Here is a 23898-nt window from a genome sequence, read left to right as displayed (position 1 = left end):
ACCACGCACATGTGCAGTCTCTTTCACTTTTTTGCAAGAGTCACTGAACAGAAATCAGCACATCACCTTGATTTTTCCCCAACCTAGCTGATGGCCGACGGGTTTAATCGTAGGAATACCGCTGCCGCTCCCAGAGCTCAACTAACAACAGAAACTCAGGATGAATCCAAAAACACCCTAAACATTATAGTTTAGCTGCATGTTATGGACATATGAATTAGGAGCAGGAGCAAGCCACCTGGCCCCCTTCAGCCTGCTTTGCCATTCAATAAGATCATGGCTGATCTGAATGTAACCCCAACCCTACATTCCTGCCTACCCCCAATAGCCTTTCACCCCTATGTTAATCAAGTATCTATCTACCTCTACCTTAAAAATATTCAATCACCCTGCCTCCACCACCTTCTGAGGAAGAGAGTTCCAAAGTCGCACAACGCTCAAAAAATTTCTCCTCAGCTCTGTCCTAAAAGGGCGACCCCTAATTTTAAAACAGTGCCCCCGAGTGCTGGGCTCACCCACAACAGGAAACATCCTTTCCACATTCACCCTGTCAAGAACGTTCAGGATCTTTTATACTTCAGTCAAATCACCCCTCACTCTTCTAAACTCCAGTGGAAACGAGCCCAGTCTGTCCAACCTTACCTCATGTAAGACAACCTGCTCATTCCAGGTATCAATCTAGTAAACCCTGTCTGAACTGCCTCCAACGCATTTACATCCATCCTTAAATAAGGAGACCAAAACTGCACACAGTTTTCGAGATGTGGTCTCACCAATGCCCTGTATAACATCCTTACTTTTATGTTCAATTCTTCTCATAATAAAGGATAGCATTCCATTATCCTTAACTGCTTGCTGTACCTGCATACTAACTTTTTGTGGCTAATGTACAAGAACACCTAGATCTCTCTGCACCTCAGAATTATGCAGCCGTTCTCTATTTAAGTAACGGTCTTTTTTTTTTCTTCCAGCCAAAGTTAACAACTTTCACATTTTCCCACATTAAACTCCATTTGCCAGATCTTTGCCCAATCACTCAACCTGTCTACATCCGTCTGCAACCATCTTATGTCCTCTTCACAACATACCTTCCTACCTATCTTTGTCTCATCTCCAAATTTAGCTACCATGCCATCTCTCCCCTCATCTAAGTCATTGATATAAATTATAAAAAGTTGAGGTCTTAGCACAGACCCATGGGACTCCACTCGTCACATCCTGCCAATCTGAAAAAGACCCATTTATGCACACACTGTTTTCTGCCAGCCAGCCAATCAATCCATGCTAGTATGTTACTCCCTACACAATGAGCTTTTATTTCTGTAATAACCTTATCAAAAGCCTTCTGGAAATCCAAGTACATTATGTCTACAGACACCCTTTATCCACAATGCATGTTATTCCTTCAATAAACTCCAATAAATTGGTTAAACATGATTTCCCTTTCACAAAACCATGCTGACTCTTCCCGATTACCTTGAGCTTTTCTAAGTGCCCAGCTATAACCTCCTTAATGGTCAATTCTAACAACTTCCCCATGACAGGTGACAAGCTAACAACTAATCTATAGTTCCCCGTTTTCTGCCTCACTCCCTTCTTGAATGGAGGAGTTATATTTGCTACTTTCCTGTCTGATGGAACCATTCTAGAATCTAGCGAATTTTGGAAAATTAACATCAGCGCATCTACTACCTCATTAGCTACCTCTTTTAAGAGCCTAGGATGTAGTCCAGGGCCTGGAGACTTGTCAGCCCACAGCTCAATCAGTTTGCTCAGTACCGTTTCCCTAGTGATTGCAATTTCACCAAGTTCCCTCTCCCTTTCACCTCCTGATTTACAGCTATTACTGGAATGTTTTTTGCATCTTCTATATAGTGAAGACAGAAGCAAAATATTTGTTCATTTCATCCACCTTTTCCCTATTGTCTACTATTGACTCCCCACTGTCACTCCAGAGGACTAACATTCACTTTACTTACTCTTTTCCTTTTTAAATACCAGTAGAATCTCTTGCTATCTATTTTTACATTTCTAGCTAGCTTACTCTCATGCTCTAATTTCTCTCTCCTGGTTAACCTTTGAATCATTTTCTGCTGTTCTTTATATTCTGACCAATCATCTGTTATGCCACTCATCTTTGCGCAGTCATATGTTTTTTCCTCAAGTTTGATGCTTTCCTTAACTTCTTTAGTTAACCATGGATGGTGGATCCTCCCCTTAGAATTTTTCTTTATAGTAGGAATATACTTTGGATATTCAGAAATATCCCCTTAAATGTCTGCCACTGCTTGTCTATTGACCTACCCTCTAGCCTAGTATCCCAGTTCACATCAGCTAGCTCAGCTTTCATGCCCACGTAGTTGCCCTTATTTAAGATAGTCTTAGACCCACTTTACAGAGGTTCCTCATTAAGACTGCACAGAATTCCACCACATTTCATCTCTAGTTTGACACTCATTTTACTTGCACTAATCTATGAAATTGTTTTGGCTTTTTTGTTTGATACTGAGGAGAACACAATTGGAAGATATTTAAATACAGGCTACCAGAACAAAGCAAATTCTGTAGCAGAGGCGGGTACTCTAGATGCAGCCCTGCTCCCTGAATAATATCCATTTGATATTATCTCAGAATTTAAAAAAAATATAAACATTCAATGTTTCAGAAATCGATGCAGCTCGTCTTCAGTGCAAAAAGAAAATTTTTTTAAAATTCATTCACGGGCTGTGGGCTTCGCTGGCTGGACCAGCATTTATTGCCCATTCCTTGATGCCCTTGAGAAGATGGTGGCGAGCTGCTTTCTTGAACTGCTGCAGTCCATGTGGTGTAGGTACACTCACAATGCTGTTAGGGAGAGAGTTCCAGGATTTTGAGCCAGCGACAGTGAAGGAACAGTGATATATTTCCCAGTCAGGATGGTGAGTGACTTGGAGGGGAACCTCCAGATGGTGGTGTTCCCACCTATCTGCTGCCCTTGTCCTTCTGGGTGGTAGTGGTCATGAGTTTGGAAGGTGCTGTCTAAGGAGCCTTGGTCAATACCCGCAGTGCACCTTGTGGATGGTACACACTGCTGCTACTATGCGCCGGTGGTGGAGGGAGTGAATGTTTGTGGATGTGGTGCCAATCAAGTGGACTGCTTTATCCTGGATGGTGTCCAGCTTCCTCAGTGTTGTGGGAGCTGCATTCATCCAGGCATGTAGGGAGTATTACATCACACTCCTGACTTGTGCCTTGTAGATGGTGGACAGGCTTAGAGGAGTCAGGTGGTGAGTTACTCATTACATAATTCCTAGCTTCTGACCTGTTCTTGTAGCCACAGTAATTATATGGCTAGTCCAGTTCAGTTTCTGGTCAATGGTAACCACCAGGATGTTGATAGTGAGGAATTCAGTGATGGTAATGCCGCTGAACATCAAGGGGCGATGGTTGGGTTCTCTCTTGTTGGAGATGGTCATTGGTGCCACACAAGTGTCAGGCAATGTTACTTGCCACTTGTCAGCCCAAGCCTAGATATTGTCCAGGTCTTGCTGCATTGGACTGCTTCCGTATCTGAGGAGTCACTGCATTGAACATTGTACAATCATCAGCGAACATCCCCACTTCTGACCTTATGATGGAAGGAAGGTCATTGATGAAGCAGCTGAAGATGGTTGGGCCTAGGACACTACCCTGAGGAACTCCTGCAGTGATGTCCTGGAGCTGAGATGACAATGACCTCCAACGACTACAACTATCTTCCTTCGCGCTAGGTATGACCCCAACCAGCGGAGAGTTTTCCCCGATTCCCATAGACTCCAGTTTTGCCAGGGCTCCTTGCTACCACACTCGGTCAAATGCTGTCTTGATGTCAAGGACAGTCACGCTCACCTCACCTCGGGAGTTCAGCTCTTTTGTCCATGTTTGAACCAAGGCTGTAATAAGGTCAGGAGCTGAGTGGCCCTGGCGAAACCCAAACTGGGCGTCAGCGAGGCATCAAGCAAGTGCCGCTTGATAGCACTGTTGGTGACCCCTCCCATTACTTTACTGATGATCGAGGGTAGACCAATGGGGCGGTAATTGGCCGGGTTGGATTTGTCCTGCAATGTGCGTACAGGACATACCTGGGCAATTTTCCACATAGCTGGGTAGATGCCAGTGTTGTAGCTGTATTGGAACAGCTTGGCTAGGGGCACAGCAAGTTCTGGAGCACAAGTCTCCAGTACTATTGCCAGAATATTGTCAGGGCCCATAGCTTTTGCAGTATCTAGTGCCTTCAGCCGTTTCTTGATATCACGTGGAGTGAATCAAATTGGCTGAAGACTGGCATCTCTGATGCTGTGGACCTATGGAAGAGGCCGAGATGGATCATCCACTCAGCATTTCTGGCTGAAGATTGTTGCGAATACTTCAGCCTTATCTTTTGCACTGATGTGCTGGGCTCCTCCATCATTGAGGATGGGGATAATTGTGGAGCCTCCTCCTCCATAGAGTTGTTTAATTGTCCGCCACTATTCACAACTGGATGTGGCAGGACTGCAGAGCTTAGATCTGATCTGTTGGTTATGCGGTCACTTAGCTCTATCACTTGCTGCTAATGCTGTTTGGCATGCAAGTAGTCCTGTGTTATAGCTTCACCAGGTTGCCACCTCATTTTTAGATATGCCTTGTGCTGCTCCTCCTGCACTCTTCAATCTCACTTACTCCAACAGTATGTTGCAAGGGATTTCATGGGCAAAGTTTGATTCTTAACCATTCAATTCTTTAGATTTCAGCTACTCAGACATAACATAACCTTGTTTCTGTGGGATAGATACATCTCTCTCTCCTATAGATGACGACAAACACCACTCACTCATCAAAGCGAAAATGGCTAGGTGCAGTTCAACATGAAAGAAAAACTTTCCAATAAAATTAGCCAGGTCATATGGAAAGGTTATAAAAAGGGACTGTGTACAAACTCAAATTTGCACCTAACTAAAGCTAAAACTGCTCCACTGAGTATGTAATACTTGAGGGCATGCAAGTTTTGGATAGCACTATGGCAATGATCTCTCCATACTCTCATATGCCCAAAGAGAAAAGATACTGTACATAAATGGATATAATCAAGCTTGAGACCCACCCAAGCAGAAAAGAAATAAGGCTACACTGCTAATGTACATTATGTATTTTTTAACAATGCTGTGGTCTACGCAAAATAAGAATATAGCACCCCCATGTAACATAAGCAACCTAGTGAAATTCAGGTCAATATTTTGATCTTCAGCATTCTAATTACAATTTTTCTTTCAAAGAAAAGTTTATACGTTATGTAAATCTTACATCATTAGTAATTACAGCCATTTGAAAGGGGTCCATTGGAAAATTTAAAAAAACACATCCGTCAGTAACAGTCACATATTTGGAGAAATTACTGAGGCATCCACTCCATTGATAAAATTCCCCACTTATTTATTTTGGGGATCCTTTCCTGGACAGCAAAGAAGAATTTTATTTACTTTAGTCTGGTGAAGCACTTTATCAAACATACTGGCCCTAAAAGCAAAATCAATCCCTGCCCCTTTAGAGGACCTAATGGTAATTTTATAGCAAAAGATTGCCATTAAGTTAAATTCAGCTCAACAGGGAAACACAATAAGGCCCAGCCAAAACAGTTATGCAAGATGACATTTTCCATGTGCTAAATCATATTCGTTAGTATTATTAGGAGAGTATATAGGACAAAAGAAAGGTAGCAAAGCAAGTTGTCAGTAGAATTCAATGAGTCTGCAAAGGGTCTAGATATGTTAAATGAGTGGGCCAAAAATTAGCAGATGGAATTGTTATGGACAGGAAGGGGGTTTATTTAAAGAGCATCAATTTCTCCTTTTATCACCCATCTGTAAACAAAGGCGTTTTGATTTGTTTCCATCTTTATAAGTGGTGGCATATTTCCCAGCCCCTCAGTTTTGGCGTGACCCAGCTTTCTACTAATAACCCCACAGCAATCTTGAGACAGGATGAACTCAAAGGGTTATTTTATTTGCATGCACAACGCAAAAAAGGGTTCACAACATCCCCTCGTATTCAGATCACAAAGAGAGGGATAGCGAATCATTCCATCTGGGGTATTCCTTCAGGGAGGTTGGTGGGCTGAAAACCAATGCCCGATAATTCACTTTTCCGGTGGTGTCAACTTCACATGATGCGATTGATTCATCTCTGCATGCCCGTCTTGTAGGCGATACTACAGGCTTCCATCAGAAGCAGAGTAGATGGGAGCCAGGTATCCAACCTGGGCCAAAGCTTCTTCGGTGTGGCCTGCACGTTAGTTATTAAACAACAGGCTGAGCTTTGCAGTTCAGCAAGGCAATATTACTGGTTCCACATGACTCCCGCCTCTCCACACCATCTTTAACAAAGGATACGTATCCCTCGACTGCATCTCCGAGATTGTTAAATGTCTCAACCATTAAGAATGGAAAGGAAGCGTGTGGGGTCCTTTGTTTCAGCAGACAAGCAAATTCCTGTTGGCCAATCTGGTCTATAAAATGCAGATGGGCCTTTGTATAGCTCTGAATATGGCCTGTGCAGCCCATGGTGGGGGGGGGGGGGGGTTCAGTGGCTCCACAGGGATATCAATATGCGAGTTTCCCCAATACTGCTAGGCAGTTCCTTTTGTCCAGAGACACAGATTCAGCTATTTTAAGGATCATCATTCAGATTTTAAAATTTTAGAAATAGCCATGAGGATACCTATGTATATTTTATAAAAACATACAGTGCGAGGTCTTTGTCCCTCAGAGTTTAATATATGGAAAAATGAGAGACTGTCCACTTTGGTAGGAAGAATAGAAAAGATTAATTAAGTGGAGACACTGCAGAATGCTGAAGTACAGAGTGACCTGGGTGCCCTCATGCATGTTAACTTTGAGATTCATGCAAGTACAGCAAGTAATTAGGAAGGCAAATGGAATGTTGCCTTTATTGCAAGGGAGATGGAGTACAAAAGTAGTAAAGACTTGCTACGGCTATACAGGGATTGTGAGACCACACCCGAGTACTGTGTACAGTTTTGGTCTTAAGGAGGCTTGCTTTGCATACTTGCATTGAAAGCAGTTCAGGGAAGGTTCACTATGGTGATTCGTGGAATGAAAGGGGTATCTCATAAAGGAAAAGTTGAGCAGGTTGGGCCTATTGGAGCTCTGAAGAATGAGACCTGATCTTACTGAAACATAAGATTCTGAGGGGGCTTGACAGGGTAGATGCTGGGAGGATGTTTCCCTTCCTGAGGAATCTAGAACTAGGGGACAGAGTTTTCAAAGAAGAAGTCTTCCAGTCAAGTTGGAGATGAGGAAAAATTTCTCCTCCCAGAGGGTTAATATTTGGAGTTGTCTACCCTGAGAGCTGTGGAGACTGGTTCATTGAAAACGGTCAAGGCTGATCAACAATGAATGGAGTTGTGTTATTGGCAGGGAAGGATGGGAGAGGGGTGGGGGGGGGAGACACCACATACGAAAGTGACCACAATCAGAGCATCCATGATCTTATCGAATTGCAGAGTAGGCTTGAGGGGCCAAATGACCTACTCTTGCTCCTATTCCATATGGCCTATGAATAATGCTAGTTAAGCTTCTTTCTTGTGACTTTAACTTCTAGGGATAACCCCATTTGAGGGGGCAGGTGGTTCAGATGGTCAATCCCTGGACACAGCAAACTGGGTGAAAGTCAGTGATCAAGTCATTGGTTTTATGTCCACTCCAAAAAGCATGATCTGATAATGAAGCTAGGTCTAATGAGAGACAGCTCCCTCCCTAAGTGCAACGCTGACTAGATGCAGTGTAAAAGCTGTACTGTCACAATTTTGTCCTTTCTAGGCAACATTGAGTGTAATGAAAAAACTGCAGTTCATTTTAAGTTTTTACTGTCAAATACATATGAAAGATAATTCAGCTAGATATATATAGCCCTGTCTCGTTAATCAGAAAGGAAGATAAGAGAAACACGAGCAAGATGACAGCAATGAGTCTGGATAATAAGTTTTCATTGCTGCTATATGACTAGATGTTGTTAAAGGTAAATTCCTGATCAAACTGGATATAGGATCCATTTATGGGGAGACCACTGATGCTTATACTGATTGAGAATATCTTCAAATGCAGACCCAAAGCTTCTAATAACCATATTGAAAGATGAAATGCAGCCAGTCTGAGCAGCTCAGTAAACATGGGTTAGAACAAAAAAAATCCAAGCTCTTGACTTTCTTCAATAAGAGCAATGTCCCACAATAGGTTAAGCTCATACCATAAAAGACACCTCAAACAAACAATTCACTTTCATGGGCAGAACTCAAGCACGGAATGAAACAGCTTTTTCCAGTCTAGAACAAGAGACCCAGGACCCAGCTGAGAGAAGAATTTGTGGCAGAGGTTGCAGGAAGGACTCTTTCTTATACTGACCTTTCAGAGAGTAACATGGAGGGGGGTGGAATGTTTCCGCTGAAGCCCTTTTCAAGGATCACAATCTGCTCCTCCATTCAGAACGATCATGGCTAATCTTCTACCTCAATTCCACTTTCCTGCCTGCTCCCCATTTCCTTCAACTCTAGAGAACAAAAGTCTGTCCATCTCAGCCTGGAAGATAATGATGGAGCACCCACAACTCTCTGGGGTAGAGAATTCCAAATATTCACAACCTATTGAATGAAGAAATATCTCCTCAACTCAGTCCTAAATGATCAACCCCTTATCCTGAGACGGTATCCATGTTCTAGATTTCCAAGCCAGGGAAAACTGCTCAATGTTCATCCTGTTAAGTCCCTTCAGAAGCTTGTACATTTCAATCAGATCACCTCTCATTCTTCTAAACGTCAGAGAATTTAGGCTCAATTTACTCAGCCTTTTACCATTGGGAGGAAGTCTTCTGGCACTTCCCTGCCTCTGAACTGGAAGCTCTGGGTCTGAGTCCCACACCAAGACCTGGTGGTCAAGGAAGGTACATTCATAATGTGGCCAAGCAGGTCGAATATCAACCTGAAAATCCTTCAAACATACGCCAATGGCAGGCAGCAAGAGGAGAGGGAAGGTTCCTGGTCAACCATGTGATGCAAAAAACGTTGGAGCCTCTAGCATCACTATCCATAGCTCCAGATTACATGTAAAAAGTTCATGAGGCCACAGCAACTCTGACTCGAACAGTAACACACACATCAAAGGACAACCCCTCATTCCAGGAGCCAAACTAGTGAACCTGTGTTGCACCACCAAGGCAAGTATATCTTTACTTGGATATGGAGTCCAAAGCAGTGCAACGCATTCCAATTGTGGTCTCGCCGAGGCTCTGTACAATTGTTATAAGACTTACTTATTCTTGGACTCCAAATCACTTGCAATAAAGAACAACATGCCATTTTCCCTTTCTAGTATACGCAAGTCCCTCTGAACAACTTAGAAGTCTCACACCTTAAAAAGAAAAATTCTGCTTTTCTATTTTTACAACCAAAGCAAATAAGCTCTCTCTTCCCACATTTTCAACCGCTACCATCTTGTGCCTCACTTGCTTAACCTGTCTATATCTTTTTGCAGCTTCTTTGCAACTTCATACATTACCACCTAGCTTTGTATCTTCAGCAACTTGGATACATTGTTCTCTGCCCCTTCCCAAAATATAGATTATATTTTTTTTAAATTCATTTGTGGGATCTGGGCATCACTGGTAAGGCCCTTGAGGACCGTTAGGAGCTAACCATATTGCTGTGGGTCTGGAGTCATACGTAAGCCAGATCAGGGAAGGAAGACAAATTTCCTTCCGTAAGGGACATCAGTGAAACAATTGGGCTTTTACAACAATCAATGATAGTTTAATATTTACTGTGCTGAGACTTTCAATTCCACCAGCTGCTATGATAGGATTTGAACCAGTGTCACCAGGGCATTAGCCTGGGTCTCTGGATTACCAGTTCAGTGACATTACCACTACACTACCATCTCCCCCAGTGCTGAGGTCCCAGCACTGATCCTTGTGGCACTCCACTAGTACCAGCCTGCCAACTTGAAGGTGCCCCATTTATCCCTACTTTTTGCTTCCCGTCCGTTAATCAACCTTCCATGCATGCTAATATATTGCTCCCAAGTCCATAAACTTTTAATGTAGAGCGTTATTGCACACCTTCTGGAAATCCAAGTATACATCTACCATTTCCGGATATATACACTACTAGTTACATCCTCAAAAAATGAATACATTTGTCGAACGCTAATTTTCACAAAACCATGTTAACTTTGTCTGATCATGCTAGGATTTCCTAACTGCATTGTCAAGACTTCCTTAGTAACAGATTCCAGCATTTTCCCCAATGACTGATGTCAGGCTAACTGGCCTGTACTTCCATGTTTTTCCTCGCCCTCCTTTCTTGAAAGCAGAGTTACTTCCAATCTGCAGGGACCGTTCCAGGATCTAGGAAATTTTGGAAAACCATAACCAGTGCACCCATTATCTCTTCACCTATCTCTTTTCAAACCAGAAGTTGTAGGTCATCAGGTCCTGGATACTGTTGGCTTTTAGTCCCTCAGCTTCTCCAGCATTTTTTTCTGCTGGTACTAATTAACTAATTTTCTCACTCTAAGCCCCTAGGTTACCCTCTAATTCTGGTATGTAATTTGTCCCTTCGACAGTGAAGACAGACAAAACATTTGGTCAATGTCTCTGCCATTTCCTCATTCTCCATAATTTCTCTTGTCTCTGCCTCTAAGGGTTTACTTTAGTTACTTTCCTTTTTATTTGTAAAAGCTCTTGTGTATGCTTGACTGGTTTTATTCCTTTTTCCAACTTTTTGTTAATTTCTAAAACATTCCCAGTCCTTAGGCTTACTGTTCTTTGCAACGTAAGGCTAGTCTTTTAATCTAATACTATCCTTAACCTCGCTAGTAAGTCAACGATGGAACTTACTTGCCAATTTTTTTCCAAATTGAACTCATTTTTGTTGACCATTTTGAATTTTAGGGCCATTTTTGGCCCCTTGAGCCTGCTCTAGCATTCAATAAGATCATGGCTGACCCGATGGTGTCCTTAACTCCATTTTCCTGCCTGCATCCCACATCCCTCGACTCCCTTATAGATAAACAAAAATCTGTCTGGCTTAGCCTTGACTAGATTCAATGACCCAGCCTTGGTTGCTCTCTGGGGTAGAGAATACCACAGATTAATAACCCTCAAAGAAATTCCTCATCTCCCTTTTAAATGGAAGACCCCTTATTTTGAAACTGTGCCCCCAGTTCTAGATTGTCCCACAAGGGAAACACACTCTTAGCATTGACCTGTCAAGCCCCCTCAGAATCTTATGTTTCAATCATTTCACCTCTTATTCTTCGAATTCCAATGAATACAAGCCCAACCTGCTCTACCTTTCCTCGTATGAGAGCCCCTTCACATCAGGAATCAACCTTGGCCTGAATTTTTCAGTCAACGTATGGGGGCGGGTCCGACATGTAAAATGATGCGTGATGTTTCGTTCGGCGGGCGCACGCCGGAGTCGGCTGTGCGCTCACCGATATTTAAACGGCCTATTAAGGCCGTTAAGGAAGTAATTAATGTAATTGTTAACGCTGCCCATCCAACCTTAAGGCTGGCGGGCAGGCAAAAAGGCCAAGCGGCTTTTATGTTTTTTTAGGGAACCTCATCCACGAGTAGGATGAGGTTTTCTAAAGTTTTTATTAATTAAAAAATTTTCCGAAATATCAAAACATGTCACACGAGGGGACATGTTTAAATTTTTTTCTCATTTATTTAATTATTTCAATAGCGATTCAATCTCCGAGGCAGCTCTGTGCCTCAGAGATTGAAGCGCTCTTTCGCATCTTAGGCTAAGGCCCGCTCGCGTAAAATGGCGGCACAGAGCCAATCGCGGGTGGTGGTCGGCTCCGCAACTGCCCCCGCCCGTTCCCGCCGAGCCTGCCCGCCAGCTGAAAAATTCAGGCCCCAGTGAACATTCTCTCATCTCCAAGTATTTTCCTCAAGTAAGGAGACCAAAACTGTACACAATACTCTAGGTGCAGTCTGACCAATGTGCTGCAGTCATACCAAAACTTGCCTAATTTTGTAGTCCATCCCTCATGCAAAAGTCAACATTTCATTTGCGTTCCCAATTATTTGCTGTGCCTCCACACTAACTTTTTTGTGATTCACATACAAGGATACCCAGATCCCTCCATACTGCAATGTTCTGCAGTCTCTCTCCGCTTAAATATTCTTTTATATCCTTGGTGCCAAGTTGGGACAACCTAATTTTTCCACATTATACTCCATCTGCCAAACTTATGGCCACTTACTCAACCAATCTATATCTTTGTAAATTCTGTTTCCTCCTCACAAATTGTTTTTTACTTACCTTTGAATTTTTGGCAAATTTGGCTACAATACACTCCCTTCATCCACATCATCTATATTGCAAATAGTTGAGGCCCCAGCACTGATCTCTGTGGCACTCCTGTACTTAGTTTGCCAACTTGAAAATTACCTATTTATTCTGACTCCATTTCCTGCTCATTATCCAATTCTGTATATTGCTAATATATTAATCCAATAGCATCTGAGGTGCCTTTTGTGTGGCACCTTATCAAATGCCTTTTGGAAATATAAATACACTATATCCACCGGTTCTCCTTTGTCCACCCTGCTTTTCATCTTCAAAGAACTATAATAAATTTGTCAAACACTATTTCCCTCTCTTAAAACCATGTTGACTCTGCCTGATTGCGTTACGATTTTCTAAATGCCCTGCCACTAGTTCCTTAATAATGGACTCCAGCATTTTCCCAATGACAGATGTTAGGATAACTGGCCTATAGCTTCCTGCTTTCTGTCTCTCTCCTTTGGAGGTGTAACATTTGCTGTTTTCCCATCCACTGGGATTTTGCCAGAATCTAGGGAATTTTGGAAGGTTACAACCAATGCACCTGCTATTCCTGTGGTCACTTCTTTTTAGACCAAAGGATGGAGGCCATCTGGCCCAAGGAACTTGTCAATCTTTAGCCCCATTTGTTTTCCTAGTAGTGTTTTTAGTTCGTCCCTCCCTTTTGCCTCGATTTTCTACATGTCTTTGGATGCTGTGTGTCTAAGGTGAAGATAGATACAAAATACAAAGTCTCTGCCATTTCCTTGCTTCCTATTAATTCCCAGTCTCGGCCTCTAAGGAACAACGTTTACTATAGCCACTATCTTTTTATCTACTTGTAGAAGTTTTTAATGTCTGTTTTTATATTTCTTGCTAGTTTTCTCTCATACTCCAATCTCTCCCTCCCATTTCCTTCGTCATCCTTTACCAAAATGTTCCGAGTCTTCTGTCCTATCACTTATCTTGGCAGCATCATACACCCTTTCTTTCAATTTGATACCATCCTTAGCCACATATGGTGCATTCTTCTCATAGGGTCTTTCTTTCTCAATGGGATCTCTCTGTTGAGAGTTATGAAATATCTCCTTAAATGTCTGCCATTGCTTCTCTATTACCTTAACTTTTAACATATTCTCCCAATCTACTGTACCCAACTCTGTCGTCATGCCTTTGTAATTGAGTTTAAGTTTAAGGCACTAGTTTCTCACCTTCAAACTGAACGCGAAATTCTATCATGGTATGATTCTTGCCTACAGGATCCTTTACTATGAAATCTTGAATTAATCCTGTCTCACTACACATTACCAGGTTAAAAATAGCCTGCTCCCCAACTTGGTTCCAGAATGTATCGTTCTAAGAAACTGTCCTAAATACATTCTATGAACTCATTCTCAAGGCGAACTTTGCAAATTTGGTTTGTCCAGTCAATTTGACGATTTAAACTGCCCATGATTATTGCAGTACCTTTCTCACAATCCCCCATTATTTCTTGATGTATATTCTGGCCTATGGTGCAGCTATTGATAGGGAGCCTATAAACTACTCCCACCAGCAACTTCTTTCCCTTGCTGCTTCTGATTTCCACCTAAACTGATTCTACATCTTCATCTTCCGAGCCAGGGCCATTTCTCACTACTATTCTGATCTCATACTTGATTAACAGAGCTGCAACACCTTTTCCTCTTCCTCTCTTTCCGAAATGCTCATATTCAGTCTCAGCCTTGGTCATTTTGCAACCATGATTCTGTAATGGCCATGATATCATACCCATTTATTTCCATTTTCTGCTATCATCTTGTTACGAATGCTGCGTAGAATCAGACAAAACGGTCTTTTTACCATTTTTCTCTTATTGTGTATGTTCTATTCCTTCTTAGCACACTCAGGTTAATCCCCAGATCGCTACCTTGGACTATTGCCTTCTGCTTTCTTGTTAACTTTCTAAATCTCCCATCACGTGAACCTTCCCTCCCACTATTTAGTTTAAAGCCCTCTCTACAGCACTAGTTTCACTATTCGCCAGGACTCTGGTCCCAGCAGGGTTCAAGTGAAGGATGTCCCAACAGTAAAACTCCCTCTTTTCCCAGTCCTGGTGCCAGAAATCAAAACCCATTTCTCCCACACCAATCTTTTAGCCAAGCATTCAATTCTCTGATCTTATTTACCGTGTGTCAATTCACTTGTAGCCCAGGAAGCAATCCAGAAGTTAACTTTGTAATTCTGCTTTGTAATTTAGCCCCTTACTCAGGGGTGGCCAAACCACAGTTGGAGCTGCAGGTGGCTCTTTTACAGATAAAGAACAGCTTTTCAGAAAGTGGGGCAGTCAAGGGGAGATTAATCTGGATCAATCTGGAGAATTGGGTGAGGCCCTGGTGGCACGCAGAGTTACCGCATCCACCAGCCCAACTCTAATCCAACTTGTCCAGCCTGATTTCTGTGATTTGGCAATGCAGAGGCCACACCCCCCAGTAGCTGCTGCTCCAACTTATAGCCTGAAGAGCGCCTTTCCGCACCAGACTGTCTGCCTGGTGCCGCCTTGGCTATAGCAGTCAATGCCGCTGGACTGGGGTATGAGCGGGACCAGGGGTGCACAGTGGGGCAGGGGAGGCAGAAATCGTGGAGGGGGGCGGGGAAGAGGGGGAGAAGAGATGAGGCTGAGGACAGGGTCCAGGGATTGTGTAAGAGAGGAGGTGGGGCCTGGGGTTTGGGCCCTGACAGTCTCTTCTCTCCATTCCAGCTCTCCCACATCCAGGCAAACCGTCTGGAGATTATCGAATGCAGCTCTAAGGTTGAGAAAGTTTGGCCACCTCTGCCCCAGCTGCTCATACCCTCTCAGCATAACCTCTTTCTTGGTCCTACCTATGTCGTTATACCCAGGTAGACCACAAAGACAACTGGATCCTACACAACTCTAAATTTTGCTCCAGCCGCTAGGAGATGACCATATACCTGGTTCTGGGCAAGCAACACAGCCTTCGGGGCTCTCGCCCACGACTGCAGAGAACAGTGTCTCCCGAACTATACTGCACTCTACTCGAATACTTTTTTTTAAAACACCCCAACAACTTGAATGACCCCCCTGTGCCTCAGTGCTATGGTCAGTTTGCTCATCTCCTGCTAGGATGAAGGATAAGCATGGCAAGTTTCAGGAACCTTGGATAACGAAGGATATTGTGAGATTAGTCAAAAAGAAAAAGGAAGCATTCGTAAGGGCTACAAGGCTGGGAACAGATGAAGCCCGTGGAGAATACAAAGAAAGTAGGAAGAAACTTAAGCAAGGAGTCAGGAAGACTAAAAGGGGTCATGAAAAGTCACTGGCAACCAGGATTAAGGAAAATCCCAAGGCCTTTTATACATATGTAAAAAGCAAGAGGGTAGCCAGGGAATGGGTAGGCCCACTCAGGGACAGAGGTGGAACTGTGTGTGTGGAGCCAGAAGAAATGGGAGAGATACTAAATGAGTACTTCTCATCAGTATTCACCAAAGAGAATGACTTAGCAGTCGATTTGTCTAGGGAAGAGTGTGTAGATGGCCTGGATCATGTTGAGATCAAAAAAGAGGTGTTAGGCGTCCTGAAGAATATTAAGGTGGATAAGTCCCCAGGGCCAGATGGGATCTACCCCAGTGTACTGAGGGAGGCAAGGGAGGAGATTGCTGGGGCCTTGACAGATATCTTTGTATCCTTACTGGCTACGGGTGAGGTCCCAGAGGACTGGAGAATGGCCAATGTTGTTCCATTGTTTAAGAAGGGTTGCAGGGATAATCCAGGAAATTACAGGCCAGTGAGCCTTACGTCAGTGGTAGGGAAATTATTGGAGAAGATTCTTCGTGACAGGATTTACTACCATTTGGAAGCAAATGGGCGTATTAGCGGGAGGCAGCATGGTTTTGTGAAGGGCAGGTCGTGTCTCACTAACTTGATCGAGTTTTTCGAGCAAGTGACAAAGTTTACAAAATTATGAGTGGCATGGACAGAATGGATAGTCAGAAGCTTTTTCCCAGGGTGGAAGAGTCAATTACTAGGGGACATAGATTTAAGGTGAGAGGAGAATTCTATGGAGATGTGCGGGGCAAGTTTTTCACGCAGAGGGTAGTGAGTGTCTGGAATTCGCTGCTAGAAGTGGTGGTGGAAGCAGGTACGATAGTGGTGTTTAAGAGGTAGCTTGACAAATACATGAATAGGATGGGAATAGAGGGATACAGACCCCGGAAGTGCAAAATGTTTTAGTTGACGGGCAATATGATCGGCGCAGGCTTGGAGGGCCGAAGGGCCTGTTCCTGTGCTGTTTTGTTCTTTGTTCCCTGAATTCCCTGCTCTTGTCCACACAGGCTGCAAGTACATCGAACCCGTTGGACAATTGGGCAACAGCTCCTCCAGTGATACTTTTGAATCCCCATACCTGTATCACTCATGATCACACCCTCCTATCCCTGACCAAGGACCAAATCTGAAGTACGTAACTGAAAGGGTCTGTACCTCCTAGAACAAAGAAAGTGCCTTGGCAGCTTTCCCCCTCCTGATGCATCACAGTATCCGAAGCTCGAACTCCAGCTCGTCAACTGCACCCAAGTTCCTTGAGCTGCAGATACTTAATGCAGATGTTGTTGCTCTGGGTCACACTGGTGTCCACAAAACCCCACATGCTCAGCTACAACACCTGCCCTGCCATCTCTTATATTTTATTTAACGAGGGTTTCAACTTTAGAAATACCACTTGATTACTTTAGTTATTTCTGGTAAATTAACTGGCTAAGCTATAAATTTAATAAAGTACTTATATCTCACCGGTACAAGTTGAAATTACTGCCCCAGTATAGAGGGAAAAAACGCATTAAAAATCACCAACGAATCTCATACCTGCTTACCTAGCTAATCCCTCTGGCATTCAGCTCTCAATGTCTCTAACTCCCTATCAGACCACACCTTGCACTGTACAAGACCATAACAGCACCCCTTCCCTCATTCACCCAATTCCCCCAAGTTCAGTAAGTACTCTGTCTTCATAGTACTCCAGCAAGTTGGACTTCATCTATTTATTTTGAGTCCTCCTACATTTATACCACCTGATACTCCAAAGACCAGAGTCAGGCCCTGCTGGCCAAGGAGCCAGTTCTAACTAACCATCTAATGAACTAACTGTCCAGCTGCCACTAGCAGGCATCTTGTTTATCACCAAGACTGAAATAAACTACCATTTTAAGTTAACTACTAAATGCAAATTTGACTGGGTTTTAGAAAGAGACAAATCCTTGAAATTTCCTCACTCACCAAAATCCCCAAATTAATTAAATACTCTGTCTAGCATTAATCCTTCAAGCTGAACTTCACACTACTTATCAACCTTAGCCAGCTTTCCACTCATCCCTATGTAATTGGCTTTAAGTTTAAGATTGTCATTTGGTACTGAAGTATGTCACTTTCAAACTCAATATGGAATCCAACTGTATTATGATCACTCCCCCCAGCCCGCCACCCCCCCAAGTCTTTTCCTGTGGGCTTAATAATTAACCCTGTGCCATTATGCAAATGCCAGATCTATAATAGTTTTATCCCTAGTTAGCACTACAACATACTGTTACAGGAAACTGTTGCACAAGCGTTTTACAAACTCATCTTCAAGATTACCTTTGCTAATTTGATTAGTTCAGTCTAAAAGATTATACAAGAACCCCACAATTATTACATTGTCTTTGTAGCAAGCTCCAATTATGTCTTGCTTAATGCTCTGTCCAAGGTTATAGCTACTATTAAGGGCCTTTGGACAACTCCCACCCTGTTGTTTCTCACCTCCAACTATACTAATTCTACTTCCTGATCTCCTGGGCCAAACACCCTTCTCACTATCATCCTTACATTTGCCTTTACAGTCAGGATACTGTTCTTCCTTTTCCGTTCAGTCTTTTTGAAATCATGCATGGTGATGTGTTCCAGTTTGCACTCAGTCCGAGTTACTGTGGTAACGTGCACTTTCCACCTTCATGTTGTGGTCTGGAGCTATGGATAGTGATGGTAGAGGCCCCCGATGACCAGGAATATCTCCTGCTCTTGCTGGCTGCTATTGGTACGTATTGGAAGAATTTTCAGGTTGGCACTCAGTCTGTTTGGCTATGTTATGAACTGCCTTTCTTGACCAAGTTCTGGGGTGAGACTCGAACCTAGAGCTTGTGGCTTAGAGGCAGAGTTGCTACGCACTGCACCACAAGGCCTCTCATGAAATCTTGTCTAGAATGTCCAAAATATTTATTTCCCAATCTTGATCATCTGATAACAACGTTTCTGTAATGGCAATTAGATCTGTCTGTGGTCAGGAGAATTGTGGTAATATACTCATTGTATGGTGAATTATGCTGCTATCAATGCTGTTTGTGAGGAGCCAATAGTACTTGCTGCCCAGTTACAATTCAAACTCCTGTTTATCAGCTATCTCATGGTTAACAAGTGACCTGGGGTGGAGGGAAGGTGGAATCAGAGTTCTTTTGGTATTCTGATGGGTCGAATATGACTCTTGATCTAACCTGAGCAGCATATCCTTCTATTTTTATCTCTGTCATATGCTCATCAAGCTACCCCTTAAAATTTATGGAAAACAAAAATTATTGCCGACGGAAAAAAAATTAACTATGACCAGATCATCACCCAAGCTTGAATCAACTGAAAAGTACCTCCATGAAATAACACTTGCTGTTATAAAATGTTAGCACTTTGATCCAGTAGAATAAATTCCTATTCCCTATATCCTTTCCCACCTCACAATCATCCAAAAAAAAGTAGCTGAGTTGTACAAATAAGCGAACCTCCAGGTTTGATGTCCAACATCTAATGATTTAGCTGATTTCAGACATAGATCTGCAATTAGTCTGTTTTGGGGGCAAGGTGGGTAGTGAAAGTGGCCAAGGGTTCTCACAACTATCACTATCCAATTACTCCTAGGGAGCGTGCACATAGGTGGGAATTTGGGTGACGATAAAGTCTCTAATATGGAATAAAATTGTAGTGGAAAAACAGAAATTTATAAAGATCAGTCAGCTTTAGATTTCTAAAGGCAGGTTTGTGCATGAACTAACCCCTAGTAGAATTCTTTGAAGCAATAGAAAAAAATACATATTTCATTTTTTTAATGCTTTACAAATGCATTCCCTAAAGTACCAAAAGACTTATGACAAAGATAAAATTAACAATTTGCATCTGTAGAGTGCCTTTAATGTGGTACAACAACCCAATTGGTTAGAAGGCTGAAAGCAAAGAATGGGTGAAGGGATGTTTCTTGGCCTGGAGAGAGGCTGTAAATGTTGTTTCGTAGGGGGTGGCATTGGTCTGCTTTATTTACTAAAAACAAAGACTTAGAAATTGAAGGAACAAGAAAATTTGTTCACAACTCCAAATTGAAGACTATGGCAAACTGAAACAAGAAAACCAGGGAAGAGCAACAGGATGGGCAGATGCAAATCAGCATGGAGAAATTAGAAAGTATGGGCCAAGAAAATACACTTCAAATGCCAAGATTTAAATGATAAGCATATGAAGCTAGATGTGCAAATACACAAATATTTAAGAGAAAGTAGTTCATGCAGATAAGATAATCAGAATCCTAGAGATGTAGGATGCAGCAAGAGATGTGGCAAGGAGGAATTATTGAATGTGTGAAAGATCTTAGAGAAGTTGCACTTGGGAGTATTATGTAGAATTCTGGACACCCCTTGCAAGAAAGATATGAAAACAATGGAAAAGATTCCACACAGTTTCACTGTGATGTGGCACACATGATGAATAAGTTAGTAAAAAAAGATTTGAAAACCCAATACCCTTTTTCTCCTTGAAAACTGTTGGAAGGTAATCTGGTAGAGTTTTTCAGGATTATTAAGGGTTGTGAAATTTAAAGTGAGGTAGTGTCTTGCCAAACAATAGGAACAAAAAAGGGCACAAAATTACAATCATAATGAGTAAAATGAAGTCAGGGAGAGGTGATCTTTATACAAGCTGATAGTTAAAATGCGGTTTGTACATACCAGAAATCGTAAGTATATTTAAAATGGAAATTAAGATAGTTGCTTCAATGACGATTTAGAAGAATATGGTGAACGAGGAGAGTGGGATTAATCTATGGCTCACTTAGATTTAAAAAAAAGTTTGTGTTCTTAACATTCTGGGACTCCGCTGAGGAGCAAAGAGAAACAAGAGTGTAGTGATGATGATATAATTAGTAAACTGTTCAAAGTTGTTTGTTGTATATTTGGTATGAGGTAAATGTTTTCCTGAACAGCACATCATAGACTTCTTTCTCCTCTTTCAACAGAGTTGCAATGAGACGGGATCCACAGAAGCTCAACACTTTTCAGTACTTTATCAAGTAGGCCACAATTCATAAATTCATCAAATAATGCATCAGCATGTTATTCGCCTTAGGAGGCATCACTGTCTGGCCTGCACTACAAGCCTATGCATACATATTTCCAAAAGGGATTACTAAATCAAGTAATGACCAGTATCATTGACATGTTTCAGGCTTTTTAGTTTTTTTTTATTTTAAGGGCAGAGTACAGTAAATCAGAAAATCTTATCAACATTAAAATATTCAGTCCACTGCAATAGTAAAATGAAATTGGTTTTAGTGTTGCAAAAGTTTGCCATTTCCATTTGCTTCAACATCTACATTTTAAGTTGAAACAACTCTTTCTCCGGTACATCGATGATTACTTCGGTGCTGCTTCATGCTCTCGTCGGGACCTGGAAAAATTTATTAATTTTGCTTCCAATCTCCACCCCTCCATCATTTTCACATGGTCCATCTCTGACACTTCCCTTCCCTTCCCTGTCCTCTCTGTCTCAATTTCTGGTGATAGACTGTCCACCAATATCCATTACAAGCCTACCGACTCCCACAGCTACCTCGACTACAGCTCCTCACACCCCGCTTCCTGTAAGGACTCCATCCCATTCTCTCAGTTCCTTCGCCTCTGTCGCATCTGTTCTGATGACGCTACCTTCAAAAACAGCTCCTCTGACATGTCCTCCTTCTTCCTTAACCGAGGTTTTCCACCCACGGTCGTTGACAGGGCCCTCAACCGTGTCCGGCCCATCTCCCGCGCATTCGCCCTCACGCCTTCTCCTCCTTCCCAGAAACATGATAGGGTCCTCCTTGTCCTCACTTATCACCCCACCAGCCTCCACATTCAAAGGATCATCATCCGCCATTTCCACCAACTCCAGCATGATGCCACCACCAAACACATCTTCCCTTCACCCCCCCTGGAGGCATTCCGTAGGAATCGTTCCCTCCGGGACACCCTGGTCCACTCCTCCATCACCCCCTACACCTCAACCCCCACCTATGGCACCTCCCCATGCCCACGCAGAAGATGCAACGCCTGCCCCTTCACTTCCTCTCTCCTCACCGTCCAAGGGCCCAAACACTCCTTTCAAGTGAAGCAGCATTTCACTTGCATTTCCCCTAACTTAGTCTACTGCATTCGTTGCTCCCAATGCGGTCTCCTCTACATTGGAGAGACCAAACGCAAACTGGGCGACCGCTTTGCAGAACACCTGCGGTCTGTCCGCAAGAAAGACCCAAACCTCCCTGTTGCTTGCCATTTTAACACTCCACCCTGCTCTCTTGCCCACATGTCTGTCCTTGGCTTGCTGCATTGTTCCAGTGAAGCCCAACGCAAACTGGAGGAACAGCACCTCATCTTTCAACTAGGCACTTTACAGCCTTCCGGGCTGAATATTGAATTCAACAACTTTAGATCTTAAACTGCCTCCTCCCATCCCCACCCCGTTTCTTCCCCCTCACCTATTTCCATTATTTGAAAATCTACAACTAATACCTTGTCAGTCTTTCGTCCCCACCCCCACTAGAGCTGTACCGTGAGTGTCCTGCCATCCATTCTTAATTAGCACATTCTCTTAGATAATATCACCACCTTCAACATCTCTGATCCTTTTGCCTGTGACATCTTTTGATTATCTGCTCCTATCACTGCTTGCGTGTCCCTACAACCACCCACACCTCAACTTCTCTCTCTCTCCCCCCCCCCCCACCGCACCTTAAACCAGCTTATATTTCACCCCTCTCCTAACTATACTCAGTTCTGTTGAAGGGTCATGAGGGCTCGAAACGTCGACTCTTTTCTTCTCCACCGATGCTGCCAGACCTGCTGAGTTTTTCCAGGTAATTCTGTTTTTGTTCTACATTTTAAGGTTTGTATTGAACTGATTTAATACTAATTTTGCAGCAAATTAATGTCCCAAATTACTTTGGGCTCCTACCAATGCTATCCCACAGCACCTGTTCAAAGAAAAATTTTCAGATGCTTTACACACATTTCTTGCTCGCAAGCCAGAAATGTTACAATTTGTTTCAAAATTTTTTATAGAAAAATGTCTGCACAATATTTATAATATTGTGGAGTAATGCTGTTAGCAAGGCACATGGAAACAAATTTTGAATCTTAACGGAGAGGGGATACCGGATTAAAAAGAGTAAGAATCCCAAACATCAGAGATTTAAAAACAATACCACAGATAGCAACAGCTGATACCAAACAAATGGAGGTAAAAATTCAGTGGCGTCAGTCAGTGTATAGTGAAGAGCAGCATCAGCTGAGGAATCACAGCCAAATGTTTACTTTAGCATTTATCTAAGTATTAAGAGCAAAAGAAAGGTAAACTAATAGATCTAAGATCTGACCGTGTGGTTGATAGTGAGGAAGAAAGCTGTTGGCCAGAGTGGTCAAGTGGACAGAAAAGTGGTAAATGGAATTCAGTAGAGAGTGTAAAGTAATGCATTTGGGGAGAACAAGCAAGGGAATACACAATATACAGTAGCATTCTGACAAGTCTAGGGGGACAGTGCAACCTTGGAGTGCATACTCACATATCTCTGAAGGTAGAACAGGTATGTGAGGTGGTCAAGGCATAAGAGATACTTGGCTTTGTTGGTTGAGGCCCAGAGAATAAGGAGGGAGATTATGCTAGAATTGTATGAAATATCAGTTTGATGGTAGCTGGAGTACTGCATACAGTTCTGGTCACCACATTACAGGGTGGGAGATGATCACACTAGAGGGTACAAGAGAATGTTGCAAAGAATGGAGAAATTTAGCTACGAGCAAAGACTGGATCGGGTGGAGTTGTTTTCTTTGGAACATGGAAAGCCATGGGGAGATGTAAGAAAGATGTATAAAATTACGAGGGGCCTAGCTACAGAGGATAGGAAAGACCTATTTGTGTTAACAGAGAGGCATAGGGGCAGAGTAATTGGTAGCAGGATTATAGGAGAGTTGAGAAGCGCTGCCCAGAGGTTGGCTGTGGTCTGGAATTCACTGCCTGAAAGGGTGCTGAAGGCAGAAATCCTAATCACATTTAAAACATTTAGATATGCACTTGCGTGCGGTAACCAACAGGGTTACAGACCAAGGGCTGCCAAGTGGGATTAAGCAGATGGCTCTTTTTAAGCTGGCTCAGGCATAATGGGCCAAATGTGGCCTCCATCTGTGCCTTAATTCTTAACTTTGTGTGTAAAAAGGGCAAGGCTGAGCTCGCAGAAGAA

General features: G+C 42.8%; 1 protein-coding gene across 3 annotated transcripts in view; it reads right to left on the bottom strand.

Annotated features, from left to right (window-relative positions):
- Positions 1-23898, bottom strand: part of LOC144686428 (protein FAM117B-like) — a 254598-nt gene that overhangs the window by 105553 nt on the left and 125147 nt on the right. The window lies entirely within an intron of this gene.

The sequence above is a fragment of the Cetorhinus maximus genome, chromosome 11 (genome assembly GCF_964194155.1).
Source record: "Cetorhinus maximus chromosome 11, sCetMax3.hap1.1, whole genome shotgun sequence".
In the NCBI taxonomy this organism is placed as follows: domain Eukaryota; kingdom Metazoa; phylum Chordata; class Chondrichthyes; order Lamniformes; family Cetorhinidae; genus Cetorhinus; species Cetorhinus maximus.
The sequence above is the reverse complement of the archived record's forward strand: the minus strand, read 5'-3'. Positions and strand labels throughout refer to the sequence as shown.